This window comes from Populus trichocarpa, chromosome 11 (assembly GCF_000002775.5).
Source record: "Populus trichocarpa isolate Nisqually-1 chromosome 11, P.trichocarpa_v4.1, whole genome shotgun sequence".
Classification (NCBI taxonomy): domain Eukaryota; kingdom Viridiplantae; phylum Streptophyta; class Magnoliopsida; order Malpighiales; family Salicaceae; genus Populus; species Populus trichocarpa.
In genome coordinates this window covers 1,340,524-1,357,932 of record NC_037295.2, presented here as the reverse complement: position 1 = coordinate 1,357,932, position 17,409 = coordinate 1,340,524, and the positions used below count along the sequence as shown (strand labels likewise).

At 34.6% G+C, this 17,409-nt stretch overlaps 1 pseudogene; it reads right to left on the bottom strand.

Moving 5' to 3' along the window:
* Positions 1-5,880: 5,880 nt before the first annotated feature.
* On the bottom strand, positions 5,881-7,306 carry LOC7484324 (disease resistance protein RPV1-like; annotated as a pseudogene).
* Positions 7,307-17,409: the final 10,103 nt, after the last annotated feature.

Sequence of the window (17,409 nt, the reverse complement as noted above, 5' to 3'; positions counted from 1 at the left end):
GGGAGTTGGTGTGAAGAAATTAGCTATAGGGACGATAAGTGACTTGGCAACCACCTTTATTGACCTTCCCTTTTCCAGCCAAAATCGTTATTCTCAATTGGGTCAGCAATCTTACCTATCCCAATGGCTTGTTCAATCCTTTCGGCTATAACAACCAGGTCAGTGAAATGTTGCGTAGAGCTTCCAACCAGGTATTCAAAGTACGGGGCCTTGAAAGTGTTGACAAACAAGTTGATCATCTCCTTTTCCAACAAAGAAGGGTTAACCTGTGCGGCAGCCTCACGCCACCTTTGAGTGTATTCTCTTATGGACTCCTTGTTGTCCTTTTTCATAGCTTGCAAGCTTGACCGATCAGGGCCCACGTCTATATTGAACTTATATTGCCTCATGAAGGCATCAACTAAATCCTTCCATTTTTTAACCTTGGTATGATCCAATCGCATATACCAAGTAAGGGCAGTGCCACTTAAGCTGTCTTGAAAGAAATGAATCAACAATTTCTCATCATCAACCACCTCAGTCATTTTGTTGCAGTATGCCTTAAGATGAGTTATAGGGCATTGGGTTCCCGTATATTTAATAAATTCCGGCACCCTAAACTTCTTAGGAATGACTACGTTAGGTACCAAACACATATTGACAGCTTTCACTAGGTCACATAAATGGTTTCCCTCAACTACCCTTATCCTCTCTTCTAAGATAGTCCATTTTTCCAAATCCTCTTCGTTCACCATCTTGCCCTTTTGAGATTCTTTCTCGGTAGAATCAATGGTAAACGACATTCTCATGGGGTATGCTGGCTGGAAATGCATAGCTAGTTGAAATTCAGATGACACCCTATTTGCCTCCAGATTTTGTGGATCGAAATGATTTACATGCATATCTTCAGGCTGAGTTATAAGTGTTGCTTTTCCGGATTTATCTCTCAAGGCTTGCTCGAGTAGACTAGTAAGCCTTGCGACTTCTTCTTTAAGATTATCCATCTCTTTTTGATGTTGAGCTTCCAACTAGGCTCTTTCTTCGTTTTCCATTTTTCTTTTTCTCGAACGAGTGTTATAGATGAGTTTCAATGGGGAACCTATATTTCAACCTACTAATATGTAAATCATGCAATTCATGCAAAAATATTGATAAAAAAAATAATAAAAAAATGTGTATGAAATGCAAACTTGCCCTTCACGGGGTGACAACCTAGTAAGAAGATCCTAATTGTTAAGTGCATCAAGGGGTTGGTCATTATCTGGTTTCAAAGGGTCTCTCGCATGCTCAGTGATCGTCCATGAAAGGTCGATATGAGGCTTACAAGTAGTGTGAAGATAGAGGCCCTGAGTAATATCAGTTTGGCATATCGACCACTTCCAAGTAAACAATCAAGCGAGAGTTGGATGGTTTCACGAGTCTTACCCAGGCTAAAGCCATTGGGGTACCGTTACTCCCCCACTTATCCTAGGATGTAAAGTGTGTTCTCTCAAAGTGATGCATGACAACATAAACAAGGATGCATGCTAAAGCAGTAAATGCAGGAAAAATAAACAAATAAACACAACAAACAAAATAGCAATAATAAGACAAAAGACAAAGCTTAATCCTAAGGTCCCCAGTGGAGTCGCCATCCTGTCGCACCTGACATCGCGGCGGCCCTAAAAAATATTTACATGGAAAGAAACAGATTTCTGGCATCTGGTTCTTTTAGGGGAAAAGGTCTTGTTTGAGGAGTCGCCACCTAGTATTATGGTCACTAGGAACCCTAATTGGTCAACAGAGATTCTATGGCTCGGGATTGGTTACGTAAAAAGGAAGATATTATCACCCCTTAAACGTTCTGCCTGAGGCAGACTGCATTGCTGGTTTTGTCTTAAATTGCTAAACATTTATTCGCTTATGCTATGATGATTTGTTTATAATATTACTGACTCTGGCGCCAGTGAATATTCGAGCTCGAATAATTCCAACTCTGGCGTTGGTAAAAATTCGTAACTACGAAAAATTAGATCAATATTTTTTATTCTCTACTCTAGCACCAATGAAAAAATAAATTGATTTTTAAGCATGCACATATTTTTTTTATTTTTCTAGCTAAATAAAATAAAATACACCGAATAAAAATAATATAAATTTAAACCGGTATTTTTATTCTTGACTCTGGCGTCAGTGAATAAACCAATAAATTTACATTATTTTTATTCATGCATACACATTTTTTATTTTTTCTACCTTTTTTACTTTTCTGTTTTTTTTATTTTTTATTTTTTTTATTTTTTTGGGCTGGGCCCAGCTCAGCCCACATGTGCTGGGCTAGACCCAGCCAGCCCAGCCTGGTCACTGGCCCAAGCCAGTAACCCGGCTGGGCCACATGAGGCACACGTGATCCAAATCGCGCGTGCCTGGCCTTTGTTAATTAATTTAAAACAAGCGGCGAAAATGAATTAGCAAAAACGCAAGGGAAAACAGAGCAGACTTACCTGATTCTTTAGCAGAGAATTTGCACGAGGTTGCCGAAGATGACGCTTCTGTTTTCGAATTGCCTCTTACTCCTTATGCTTGTATCTCACGTTGTATTTCTTTCCTGGGTCTCTGTTTCGTCTGCTCTCGTCCGAAAAATTATTCAAGTGCTCTGTTTTTTTAAACTCTCTCTACTCCCTCTCGGTTTGTTTATGTTTTTGTCGTTTTAAGGCCAGTATTGGTAAGGGAAGGGTTCACCTCTGGTATGGGGTTCTAAAAAAAACTTAAAGACTCGGCTGGTATCTTTGTGTTTCTCTCTTTTGGTTTCTCAGTAGTTTTTTTTTTCTCTGGTCTCTCCCTGTTTTTTTCGTGTCTGGGCTTAGCTTTCCCCTTGTCTACTGGGTTTTTTCCGTCTGGGATTTTTAGCCTCTGGGTATTTTTTTCCCCTTTTCGGTCGCTCACAGTTTTTCCCTTTCTCCCTTGTTCTGTCATTACTTCTCCTTTTATAAGACCAAAATCGGTGGTAACAACCAGCCTCATAAACGCCCTGCAACCGACCCTTTAGGCACCATCAATGATGAAACGTAAGCGGTGACTGCCAACGGATGAAACGTCTCTGCCATTAATGGCGGAGCCGTTGCTGAGGAAGAAGACGGTGAACAGTCAATGCGAAACGACTCCGTTTTCCAGCTCTAAAGGTTGCTTTCAATTTAATCCTTGTAATTCTTGTACTTTTGCAATCAAGCCCCTGGTTAAAATGTAATTGGATCCTTGCATTTCCGCGCCATTTTCAAGCTGCTCCTTGGATTTTAATTTTTGCAATTTAGACCCCAATTAAACTCCAAACTTTGATATTTCTTCAATTAAGTCCCTGATTTCATCAATTTAATTAAATCCAAGTCCAATTAAGTCTAAAACTTATCAATTCTTCAATTAAGCCCCTGATTGGATTAATTAAATTAATTCCAAGCTTAATTAAGTCTCAAATCTTATCAATTCTCCAATTAAACCCTTAATTTGATTAATTAAACTAGTCAAGAATTTAATTAAATCTTTAAACTTCCAATCATGTTGCCCTTAACCCAAATTTTAATTCATTCTTTATTTATTTTATTTTTACTTGTTTTTCATCATTTTTTTTTAGTAAATAAAATAATTAAAATAAAAAGATCAAAAATTGAGTTATGACAAGTAACATTGGCATAACCGGGGAAGGTCATTATTTTTTCCCATCCATTTTCTGCCCCCAGGAGAAAGGATAGCCGACCATGATGTTTTTTTTTTTAATGGTTTTTAGTCTGTGATATACATGATATAAAGACGTGCTCCCCAGCATTTTCTTTTTGTTTTCATGAAACGATGTATGGCAGTGTCAGAGATTAGAAAAAGGGGTGGGCGGGATCAACGTTTTCTGTTATAGTTTTGTTTTTCAAACGTTTAGCTCTCATGTGTACAAGACTCACTCCTTTCTGTGGAAAATGATGGTCATGCTACGTTTAGGCTTTGAATTGATAGACATATTATGTTGTGATGAAATTTGGCTTTGGATGGCTTTCTTTTTGGTTCCTCCTGCTTTGTCTTACATGCACTGTCTAAGTTTTATGAAATACATGTGATGGTTTGTCATTTTAATTGTGTTTACTGTGATGCTCCTGTTTTGATTATAATAAAAATGTTTTTTTTTATGCGTTGCATACGTCCAGTACCCTAACATATTTTTAAATTACTTTTTTTTTCCAAAAATAGCAAATATTCGAGGTTTCAAAAAATGTGTTTTAGTATGGATTTCTTAAACACACAAATTATTTTCTTGCATCTTGGATTTTACAACATGTTTGTAAATTCCAAAGGGTGTTGACCAATATTCCAAAAATATAAAAATCTTATTTTTGGAAATTTGCTTTTATTCACTATTAATGCTTGGATAAAGAAATCCCAAAGGGGTAAATATCCAAAATATTATTAGGAATAATTTGTTATTCATTAGTAATGTTTGGATAAAGAAATCTAAAAGGGGTTAATATCCAAAATATTATTAGGAATAATTTGTTATTATTCACTATAAATGTTTGGATAAAGAAATCCCAAATGGATTAATATTCAAGATATTATTGGGAATAATTTGTCATTATTCACTGTTAATATTTGAATAAAGAAACCCCAAGTGGTAAATATCAAAATATTTTTCTAGGAATAATAAGTCATTATCCCCTAATAATATAAGGACAAATAAACCTATGAAAGGTAAATTTCCAAATATTGTTAATAGGAATACAACTTATTTATTTTTAACATAAGGGCAAATTTATGCCTAAAAATTTATTTAGAACAATTTAATTGTGTATCCTTGAAAGAAGCCTCAATTATAATTGGAGACATTTCAAATTTCGATTCCACAATTTATGAGTCATGAAAATATGAAATACTAAGGCAAAAATGAGCTTTTAAAGCACCTTGAATTTCCTTGGATTTCTATCTTAGTTTTTTTTCCTTTTCCTTGCGATTTATGAGTCGCGAACACTTGAAATACTAAGAGAAGAATGAGCTCTTAAGCACATTGAATCTCCTTAGATTTCTATCTTAGTTGTCTTTAAATTCATAAATTCTGAATTTATTTCAAATCAAGCATAGACTTCAGGAAATCTGCACCGTTTCTCTTTGGCACTCTATAGACATATCTAAAGGTATGATCCATATTAGCCAAGGATTCTTCTCCTTAAATTTTGAACCCAGGTTCGTACATCATAACAGACTTATCCTAGGGAACTGATGGGATTAGAGAACATCAACACCATAGCAATTATAGGCAAACCAAACACCAAGCAGCTTACCTTAGGTAGGGCGCACTAGGGGTGCTAAAACCTTTCCTTTACGCAACCAGTCCCTTATCTTAGAATCTCTGAAAGACCATTTAGGTTTCCTGGTGACCATAATACTAGGTGGCGACTCCCTTTTTCACCAAACAAAGACCCCGACATCAATCCCTGCAACCAGGAAGGGTCGCCGCGACGTCGAGCTCTCGAGAGGGTACGACAACCATATCAAATTCTTGGGAAAGTGCTCAAAACTTCCATAAAAATTAGTGTAGTTTAGTTGGAGAAATTTTACATCTATCATCTTTCTAAAAGCATCCGTGCTGAGGATAGGAAACAAACTTGTTTGTAATTTTCCCCTATTGGAAAAATCGGAAAGCCATTATTGAAAGAAGTTAAGCCTGCGTCGCTTTCGGCTTACCATTGAATCAGTACAAACAACTTTTGCATAATTATCTTCCATTAATGCATGCATATCAATAGTAAGGCCACGCAATTTTTCAGCATCCTGCATAATAATATTAAAAGTACATGAGAAAGGAAAGTAAATGAAAGAATATGTCAAGGCACCACAAACCATTTAAGTAGACATATAAAAAAATTGAGCTACTTACAGTAGTTCCTTTCAAAACGGTAAAAGCATCCTCGTGACGCCATATTCTTTGACATTTGGGAGATTCTTGACGAGCAATTTCCCCCTCAGAGCTCTTACTAATTGATGCATCCACAACCTTTGATCAATGTTGATTTCAACAAGACATCTATCGATGAGATTGTCAATCCCAAATCTTGCACCTTTATCGAGCCCATCCAGTATCCTAATTGCATCATCCACATCCATTGCATTGAAGAAACATGCGATATCAAGGAATAAGTTCTTCGGATAATCACCATCAAGAAAGTCGTAACTTATTTGAAGAACCTTTTGAACATCAAAATTAGGAATCACTTCCATTTGTTGTAATGCGCTTTCCCATATTTCTCTTCCTTTTCCGGACAATGAAGAGCCAATAACTCGAAGAGCTAATGGAAGTCCACTACAATGATGTACTATTCTCCAAGAGTCTTCCACAAAACCATCAGCAGGGTTAGCTTGTCCAAAGGCATTCCAACTGAAAAGCTCAAGTGATTTTTCATCATCTAGCGGTTCAACTTTGCACCGGACCCCTCAATATGATTAGCTGAAAACAGACCCTTATTTCTGGTTGTTACAATGATTTTACTTCCTTTACAAAGCCAATTTTGCATGCCAATGATTTTATTGAATTGGTCCCTTTTGTCCACATCATCTAGAACAATAAGAGTTCTTCTGCAACATAATGCATCCTTAATCTTCAGAATTCCTTCATCTTCATCATTTATCTCATCAACAGTCTTTTTTAGGATGTCAGAAAGAAGTTGCCTCTGCAGGCAAACTATATCCTTTGATCTAAAATTTGATAGGAAGCTCTTTCCTTCAAATTTATGAATATTCTGATTAAAAACACTCTTTGCTATGGTTGTCTTCCCAACTCCACCAATTCCATAGAGTATAGCAATGGCAGCATCATGGGACCCATCTTGCAACCATGAGTTGATATAATTTGCTAGAGGATCTCTTCCAATGAAATGAAGGGTACATGAAACATTTTTTTATCCAATTTCTTTGAGACCTTCTCCACAATAGATTGGACAAACTGTGCCTCGTACCTACATCAAAAAGTAAAATACAATGTGCGATAATTAGTAGGCTCTCTATAAGCAATAGAAATAAACAACATTCAGCTAAGAAATTAAAGCAAGTTGTGTGTCAATGATTTGATAGTTAAAACCAAATCGTGATTGAAAAAAAAAACAAAGAAGAAATCATGAGTATTTTATTTTATTTTATTTTTCTTATATGTTTTCTTATCAGTACATAACTGAAAGAAATTAAGAGTTCACTACCAGCATTCTAGTCTTATGCTATATGTAGTTTCATCAAGAGATACAACTTACCCATCTCCTAAATCCATTCCAGCTAAATCTGCAACTTCCTTCAAAGCAATCCCCCACCCCTTCACCCGCTCCATCTTCTCCTTGTAATGCTTTTCATGTTCCACAAATGCAGCAGCAAAGCTCCCTGTTTGATTTCTGACTTCAGATGGATCCACATCATAGAATACTGGCAAAACTATTCAGTCATCATTCCTCTTACGTTCCATGATCATTACAAGTTCATCGAGGCACCATCTCGACGAAGCATAGTCTTTGGAGAACACGATTATCGATATTTTCGATTGTTGTATTGCCTTCTGGAGCTCGAAATATATATTCTCTCCTCTCTGAATTTCATCATCATCTCTAAATGTGTGAATCCCTGCATCAACCAGGGCCTTGTAGAGGTGATCGGTCAAGTTCTTATGGGTGTCTTCACCTCTAAAACTCAAGAACACTTGATATTTATAATTAGAAAACCGGGAAGAGTAGGATTCTTGATATTTCCCAGGAGCCATTCCGATTCTAGCAAATATAAGACTTTTCCAATATCTGAACAAAAAAAAAAAGAGTTGCAGGATTAATGTCGATAGTTCAAGATCGACAGCACACCAATAAGCTGAAGTATTCATATATTATTATCTTAATTTTTCTATAAAACAATTTTCAAGTTATTTCCCAGCTATCAACTCCTCAATGCCCTCTCAGAAAAATATTTGTACATATGATAAATTAAATCTCTATGCTGAACCAGCAAAATCGGTTGATGAGTTACATTCCACAATATAACATAATACTAAAAGAGATGAGCATAGTTACCTGCAATCATCACTTTCCCTTCGCTGATGTTCTTTTATCAGTTCATCAATTTTCTGCTTTTAAATCAACCTTAAAAGTCTCTGTGGTATGGCCATTTCCGCGTTAGGACTTTTTTTTTTTTTTTAATTTGCTCAAATCATGGTGAAGTAAGAAAAAAGTTAGAAAATAAACTCCACAAGTTGATGGCTAGTGATATCCTCAAGTAAGAACTCATTTCTGTTTAAGATATCTACGGCAACCATTACTGTTTCGCTCATTTTTCTCAAATCTTTTGCTTCGTGGTTGGTATCACTGTATTCCTTTAACAATATTTTTGCAAAAGTCAGGGCTCTGAGAAGACCAAGATCCTTTATCTTAAGAAAAACAGAGTTGCAGGATTGATGTCGAGAGTTCAACATCGACAGCACACCAATAAGCTAAAGTATTCATTTATTATTATCTTACTTTATCTTTAAAACAGTTTTCAAGTTATTTCCCAGCAATCAAATCCTCCATGCCCTTTCAGAAAAATATTATGAACCAACAAAATCGGTTGATGAGATCATCAATAATTAGTTTCTGACAGTGAATTAATCGAAGTGATTCTCAGTTACAGCAGAGTTATATTCCACAATATAACATAATACTAAAAGAGATGAGAGAGAGAGAGAGAGAGAGATAGTACCTGCAATCTTCACTTTCCCTTCGCTGATGCTCTCTTATCAGTTCATCAATTTTCTGCTTTTAAGTCAAGCTTACAAGTCTCTGTGGACCTTTTTCTTTTTTAATTTGCTCAAATCATTTATCACCCGTTTAATTACTAGGGCCTGTAATTCTTGTTATAATTACCAAAAGGGACATTAGACACACACAAAACACATAATCCCTCTCATCAACTCACACGGTTCTTCTTACTTCACCCACCAGTAAGAAAAAGGCACGTGCACGATCAAGGCTCTTCATATCTGACTTGGAAAGTTTACTAGCCTGTAATTCTTGTTGCATCATTTGAATTCGATTCTAGCTTTTTCTTTCTGTTGAAAGTAAATAGACACATTTGCATTGAATTTATTTATGATTTGATGCTGTAGTTCATTTTGATTGTCTTGATATAAATATCTTTTAATGTCAATGAAAATCTGATATTTATATTAAAGTTGATTTTTAATTTTTTAATTGTTATTATTTTTTTCAATTTTGTTCATTAATATTTTATTTTATTTTTATGTAAAATTTGATCTTATTTTTCTGATTGCTATTTGTTTTCTTTTCATTATTTTTTGATTGATTATTTTATTAATTCCATCCCTCAATGTTTTATTAATTGGGAATTTAATTTTGTTATTTTTATAGGTTTACCTTCTATCAGGTTATTTTTTCTCGTTTTTTCCCTTTAACATTGGATTATTAGAGATTTGAGCTTTGTTGTTTTTTTTTCCCTACAAGGTTATTCTGGTTTTAGAATCAAGTTATGTATTTTTTTTTCCTTTTTTTTTTGGTTATTTCAATCTCAAGTCATTTTATTATTATTTTTTAATTTGATTTTTTTTCAATTTTATCCTTTAATATTTGATTGTTTAAAATTAAGATTTACATTTTTTTTATCAGGTTGTAGCATTCTCATTTGTTTTTTTTTGCTTCATTATCAAATACTATATATTTCTATAATATTGGCAAGCGTTTTTTTCCTAGTTGATCGTTGCGAATGTTTTTCTTAGTTTGATTTGTTTATCATCCTTATTTATTTATTTTTAATCGTATTATTAAATTAACTATGATTTTTTTTTTGTTATTTCAATCTCATGTCTTGAGTCGTAGTGTTAGTGGGTAAACACAAGTCTTTTTGTTTTTCCATTGTTCTTTTAGATTAGATTTTTTTTCTTGATTTTGCCCTTCAACATTGGATTATAAGAGATTTGAGCTTTGTTCTATTTTTTTTTCCTACAAGGTTATTCTGGTTTTAGGATCAAGTTATGTATTTTTTTCCCTTTATTTTGGGTTATTTTAATCTCAAGTTATTTGTTAATATTTTTTAATTTAATTTTTTTTTTCAAATTTATCCTCTAACATATAATTCCTTAGAATTGAGATTCATATTTTTTTTTATAAGGTTGTCGCATTTTTATTTGATTTTTTTGCTTCATTATCAAATACTAGGAGGATATATTAATGTAATATTGGCAAGCCTTTTTTTCTTAGTTGATCATTGGTAATTTTTTTCTTAGTTTGATTTGTTTATCATTATTATTTATTTTTTTAATTATATTATTAAATTAACCATATATTTGTTGAAGTAAATCAAATTAATAACCTGAGACTTTGATTTTTTTATATAAAAAAAAACACGAGCATCACCTTAAAAAAACATATTTTTTTTACATTGAAATAAACTTTGCCCTGGTAGTAATACAATACAGGTAAATAGTCCAAAGCCTCTGTTAAACTGATTGGAGCTCTAAACTAGGTCTGAATATATGTGTTTGATGTCCTTTGTGTGATCATCAGACAATTTATGAAAAAACTATATATATTTTTTATTACTATAGGTGTCCGGGCTAGCTTGCGTGCATCTCGACTGTTGTAACTCATTTTTGGGTCCCCGCACAAGAAAAGAGAAAATACAAAAAAATAAATAAATAAAGAATAAAAATATATATATATATCAAAAAAAGATATAGCAATGAAAAGAGGATGCGAGAGCGCCCAGAAAATGATCAAAAATTGGTTGAGGAGGTTAAAAAATACAAAGATTGAAATTTGACAGTATATCGTTGACTGATGAGAGCCTTGTTGATGAAGCAAATTTGATTTGAGGAGGAAAAGTCTAAAATCAGATATTTATGGACTCAATTTAATTTATTGAAGGTTTAATTAAATTTATTGAGGGTTTGATTGTAAGAAAAATTGATTCGAAAGTCAATTTGGGTTTTAATTAGAAGAAATTAAAGTGCTGGGGTCAAATTATAATTTTTTAAAGTTGATTTACTTAAATCAGGAGCTTAATTGCATAAATATAGAAGTTTGATGGCCAATTAGAGACTTGATTGAAGAAATCCAAAACCAAGGACCAAACTGCAAAAGCGCACCAATTGAAGGACTGACTTAAAAACTAACACACTTTGGCGCCGGTTTCCATTTAAATGAAACGGCATGTTTTGGAGACAACGACGCCGTTTCATGCATTTTCCAATATATATATATATATATAAAACAGTGTCGTTTTTAGACGGCACTGTTTCTCCTTCTTCTTCCTCGGACGCCACTCGCACCTCCTCATGATGAGAAGAAAGAGAAGTTGTGTCCCGCAAGCGACGCCTCCAATGGCCACCTCTCCCGGTGCCGTGACAGACCAAGGGAACTGCGCGCTCCATGCATGTGCAGAGATGGGACGGGGCAGGGTCGGTCACGCTCCCCCTGCCCCTATAAATACTGTCCTGAAAGATGGAGGGGGGGGGAAGAAAAGAAAAGGAAGGGACTCAAAAGAGAGGGACATACAGTTTTTTTCGAGAGAGAAAGGGGAAGAGAAAAGTAACAAAAACAACAGAAACGAAACGAAAAGAAAAAAACAGGGGAGAACAGAGGAGGAAAGGGAAGGGGAAAGAAAGAAAAAGAACTAAAGAGAGAGTAGAAAGCAGACGAAAAAGTAGAAACCAGAAGGAGAGGCAGACGCGGGGAAGAAAAAAAAGACAGGAGGAGCAAACCAACGAGGGGGAAAGAAGACACTGAGATTGTTGTCTCTGCACCTAGAAGAAGAAGGATACAGCAGCCACCGCGGGTCAGCTTGGGGGAGGAGGAAGAACGAAAAAAAGACAGAAGGTGCCTCTACACTGTGAAGAAGAAGAACACGGCAGCAAACACCGGTTGCAGCGACAGCAACAACCATCGATCGGCGCAGCAGCTCCTCACTGCACAGACACCACGTTTGGAAGAAGAATCACAGGGGTTCCCAGCCGTCGCTGCCTCCACCACAAGCAACAAGAGACAGCAACCATGCTCCCTCATTCCAGGCAACCTTCCTCCCCCTCTCCTGTCCATTTTTTGGTTCGTCTTCATTTGCATGCAGAACGTGAGCAATTCACGTTCGGCAGCAAATGAAATATAATTAGGTGGTTACTGTGTAGAGATCAGTAATCACCTAATTATAATTCACTGGTTACTGTGCTCAGCACAATAACCAACAACCAGCCTTTTGTTCTTTCGGGTTAGAATATCAGCCCAGCACACGCAGTTGGGCTGAGTCCAGCCCTGTTGCTGCGGCTGAAACATCAGCCCAGCCCTATAGAAAGGAGGCCTGATTTCATTTTAAGGCTTGATTTTGGCCCAGTTTCTTTTTGGGCTGGCCCAACCCAGTAAAAAACATTCAAAAATAATTTTAAGAAATTCAGGATTTTCCCGCTTGTTTTTTTAACGTTATTTTTATTAATATCGGTCTGTATTTTTATATCCTAAAGATACAAATTTGGTATTAAAATATCCGGTTTTAAAAAAAAACGCGTTGTTTCATTGCCCAAAACAAATTTTTTTTTTTGTTTTCATGCATACGACCAAGTCTCTCAAAGCTAAGAAATCATATTGTATTTTTATACAACAAAGAAAACTCAAAAAAATATATATTACATTTTAGCATGCATTTTGGCTTTAATAACCAGTTTATTAAAGTCATGAGAACTTAGCCAATATTTCAAAAAAAATCAAAAAAATATTTTTTTTTGTTTTAATATCTGAGATTACGAATTTATATGTAAAACATATTCTTGATATTAAAAAGATAGTTCTTTTATAGACATTAGATCGGTTAGGTTTGTACCCCATAAGATAAGAACCTCCTTACTGAGGAGGGCTTTTCTTGAACCATAAACGGACCAACATGACAAGATCTTAGATTTTTATCAGATAATAAAACAATGCACCTTACCTTAGGTAGGGCGTATTTGGGGTGCTAATACCTTCCCTTTACGCAACCAGTCTTCGTACCCAATCTCTGAAACCAGTTAGGGTTCCTAGTGACCAAAATACCAGGTGGCGACTTCCATTCTATTTTTTTCACTAATAAAAGACAAGAATTCTTTGTCTCCCCATATTTGCCAAGATAGACATACCACACCTGATAATGAGGGTGGTGGGTGATCGTCGCGACGCCGCACACGTACAACATCGACTAATCCCACAGACCCTGAAGTTAACAACCATGTAAATCTCTAGTGGCCATCATATTAGCAACCATAGGGCTCGAACCTGAAATCACAGGGGAGCAAACCTTTTAGTCTCAAGCTCTTATCACTGGACTACCTACTAGATGGTAACGGGAAATAAAAAAACAAAAAAACTACTTTTATTTGTTGTGGTCTTGGATAGAGTAGTTGCATTGAAAGAGGTGACCTCGCTCGCTGTTATGTTGTTATTTGTCACATTTCTCTCTGCAAAAGGCAGAGCAAGAACATCTAGGTTACTGTTATCCTCAAAATTTATTTATAGGCAAAATCAAAGATTACAAGATCTTTATCATAAAAAAAAAAAAAGGAATCATAACATCCATAATCTCTTTCATTCAAGGGATTACGTAACTATATAGACTTATTCTAAGTCAAACAAATATTTAGCTAAACTTAAACATAAAAATCAGAACATAAAAAATAAATACATAAATATCGATAAAAACTAGCTGATAACAGTTTCCTCCCTTTCAGTTGGCTACGATCGTAACCGTATGTATATGAATATGGAAAATAATCATGTCCATTTAAACTCTGATTCAGATGAAGCTTCTCCACATGTATTTGAGTACTTCTGCAGCATGCATGTTGCAGATGCTCCCATTGATCTCACTGCAAACCATGAATAGACATCTCCTGGTGGATTGTCACAGACACATCAAGTTAATGAAAAGCAACGTTCCTATTAGATTGATTTGGAATTGAAAGTGCATGAAGAAGACATCGGGAAAGATTTGTTGCACAGAGAATCTGATGATGGCCTTCTTAACTACTTGGATGAGGAAAAATATGATTTGGTTTGTGAGGGTGGTGCTATTTTTACACTTGTCTAAGGATGATCCCAAAGTCTTTGTTGTGGTTAAGACTGTTGAAGATGGTAGCTGGACAGAGTCACAAATCAAATTGGCCAGATTCATACAAAAGAACGATGCAAATTCTGTACACTGAGTGCCAAATTAATTTAGGTTTAAAAAACCTTTCAATATAACACCAAATCTAAGAAAAAATCAACTCAGCTCATCATTATTTTCACATTTAATTTCTTTTCAAAGAAACACATAATAATTTCGTTATCAAAATCATAACAGTCGCTGCAATAATAATTTCTAAAAATATGAGAAGCTATCTCTGCTTTAGCTGCTACATGTACATCATCACTAGTGTTTGATGAGCTGCTATCATCATCAGTTCCTTCCTCTTCATGCAGCATTCGTACACCAACCCTCTTTATTTGAACAACCGTATCATCTGAAACACTGAATTCATCACCGGTATCAAACGCAGGATCATTGGACCCAAATTTCCAATAGCTTAGCCATAACAATTCAGATTTTTCAGCCGAAATTCTATCAGAAAAATCAAGGGGTAAAAAACCCAGACTCTACCCTTGGTATTGTTTCTGATTTCAAGATAAACATGAAGATACGGATTGGATACTGGCGTAGCAGAAAACCATGTGAATAGATTAAAGCCACATATCCGGTGTGTAGCAGGTGAGGATATTTTGAATGACAAGTGCTCTTCAAACTCTTTCTGAATTAGCCCTTCCTCATAAAACTCCAACATCTCATTTTCATCATATTCAAGGACAGCATTGAATCTGTTGCCCTGAAGTTCTATCTGTTCCATCAAAGCAGAAATTATAAAATGAGCAAAGGGAAAATTTTCTAAATATCCAAGAAGTACAAAAATGTAGAGTTGAAATACAGTAGAATGGGCGAGGGAGACCTGAAATCTCCATGTCTGCATTTGAACGCTGACCATTTCCATTATTCTCAACAAGTGTGAGTCAACCTTTTGGATTAATTTTAGCTTAATCAAATCTTGGATGTGAACTAATTGATCACAATCACGAGCTATGGTAAAAGGGATCAGATTTGCAATTCTTTGCAGCGAATAACAATAGGACACGTCTAACCCAGCCAAACTGGATGGAAGCTCTAGGAGTGTTTGAAGCATTTTGCATTCCGCTAATGAAAGGTAATTGAGTGTACCAATGTCCTTAATGCTTGGTGGAAGAAAACAAATTGGAGTTCTACTAAAATTTAGTGTCATCATAGAGTATGGCAATGTAAACGAGGTAAATCTGGAATTTTTCATTTCTGAAAACCTGGAGGGAAAGAATAGCTTCAATGGAAGAGATGTAATGTAAGATGTGCTTGCAACAATTCTATCACTTTGATGCAACCTTCATCGCTGATGATGCTATAAATCCATATTCAAGCTCTCAAGTTTTGAGCAACCACACAAAACAAGCTCTTCAAGTGAATTCAATCTACTCATTTCTTTTGGAAGTTCCACAAGACTTTTATAATTCTTCATATTTAAGATCAGGAGACAAAGTAAATCACCAATAGATTCATGAATCTGGACTAAATGGATGCGGTTTTCAAGTATTATCTTTTCTAGGCCTGGGGATCCTGAGAAGTCTAGGGTTCTGATGAGGTCATGCGAGCTACGCAGATCAAGAACTTTCAAATTTGGAAGAGACTGTGAAAACAATTACATGTAGAGGTTATCAATCGAAAATAGGAGGTATAGCTATATAGAGAAAGACTAGATACATACCAGTTTGCCTTTCCAAGCCAAAATTAGACTACTTTTGGATAGATCAAGAATCACACGCTTCTCCTAGCAGAAGTGCTGTGGTATGGATCTCAAAGAGAATCCATGCCAACATAACCAAATTAAATTCTTGGGGAAGTGTTCATAACTTCCATAGAACTTCATGTAATTTATTTGAAGAAATTTTATATTTTATATCTTTCTAAAAGCATCCGCGCTTAGGATGGAAGACAAACTTCTTTGGCCACTTTGTATTTGTTCCCCTAAGAAAAACTTAGAAAGCCATTCCTGAGAGAGTTTTGTACGAAGATGACATTGTTGAAAGAAGTTTTGTACGAAATTATTTTGTGATTGATGTATTTTTAATTATTTTATTTTATTTTTCTGATTTTTCTATTGCATTCTAAATGTGATTCACTAAATTAATTATTTGAAAATTTAATGATTTGTAAAAGACCATTTTTTCGAAAAACCTATATTAAATATCATGTCAAGTTACTCAACCATCTTAAGCAACTAGCTAGCTTCCACTAACATCATTGAAAACTATATTTCTTTCAATCTAAAATTTTAAACTAGTTATTAAAATTGAAACAAATTTTACACCTTGCTGCAAAGTAATCAAGTATAAGCCCACCAATATCATAATATTTGTTTAAAGATTTAGTTGTTAATTTTTTTAAAAATTCAATGTCTTCAACAAAAAAAAAAAAAACAGACAACTAATTTAGTCATCCAATTACGACAGCAAAAATGGGCTTTCGGTACTGGTGGAAAAAGAAACTACAAGAGAAGAAGAAGAAGAAAAAGAAGAAGCAAGCAAGAGATTGTATCTACACTTGGCCTGGGATCGTTGATGGTGGATTAAAGATATTCTGACTCTACACTGTTCACCTAAAAAAAATATAAATAGAGAGAATCTGATCTTTTGATGACTTTGGAATTATAATATTTTAATAAACATAGGTATATATGTTTTCAACTTTACAAGAATGAAATCTGGGATATATGCTTGAACATAGGTATTTATGTCCATAGGGACCAAATCCTAGTAACTAAAGAGCTTGTCTTTTGGTACACAAAATTAAGGACATTATATATATATATATATATATATATATAATATCACTGCTTTAATTAATCACTAATTAATTCCAATTAAGCTAATCAAGTCCTATTAATTAGAATATTTTATTCGAAGAGAAAGTCTCGAGTTTTCTTTTCTAATCTTATTTAAAAATAAAATAAAATATTACTCTATTTCTAAATCTCTAAAAACACAGGACAAAGTTTTGTTCAATTACAAGGACTAAGATATAATTAACTGGAACTTATATGGAGGAAATGAATCCAATCCTTTAATGGATGGTATTTAATATTGTGGTAAAATTATTTTTTAAAGTTTTTTTATTTAAAAATATATTAAAATAATATATATATTTTTAAAAAATATTTATGATATCAGTATAGTGAAATGCACAAAAAAATAAGAAATTTACATAGATACATCTTAGAATTATATAATTTGGTACATAGGTATATAATTTGGTGAGCAGCAACAAGGGGATGATGATCAGCTGGAGAGAACAGCAAATGGGGATGGTAATGTCCTCATTGATAAT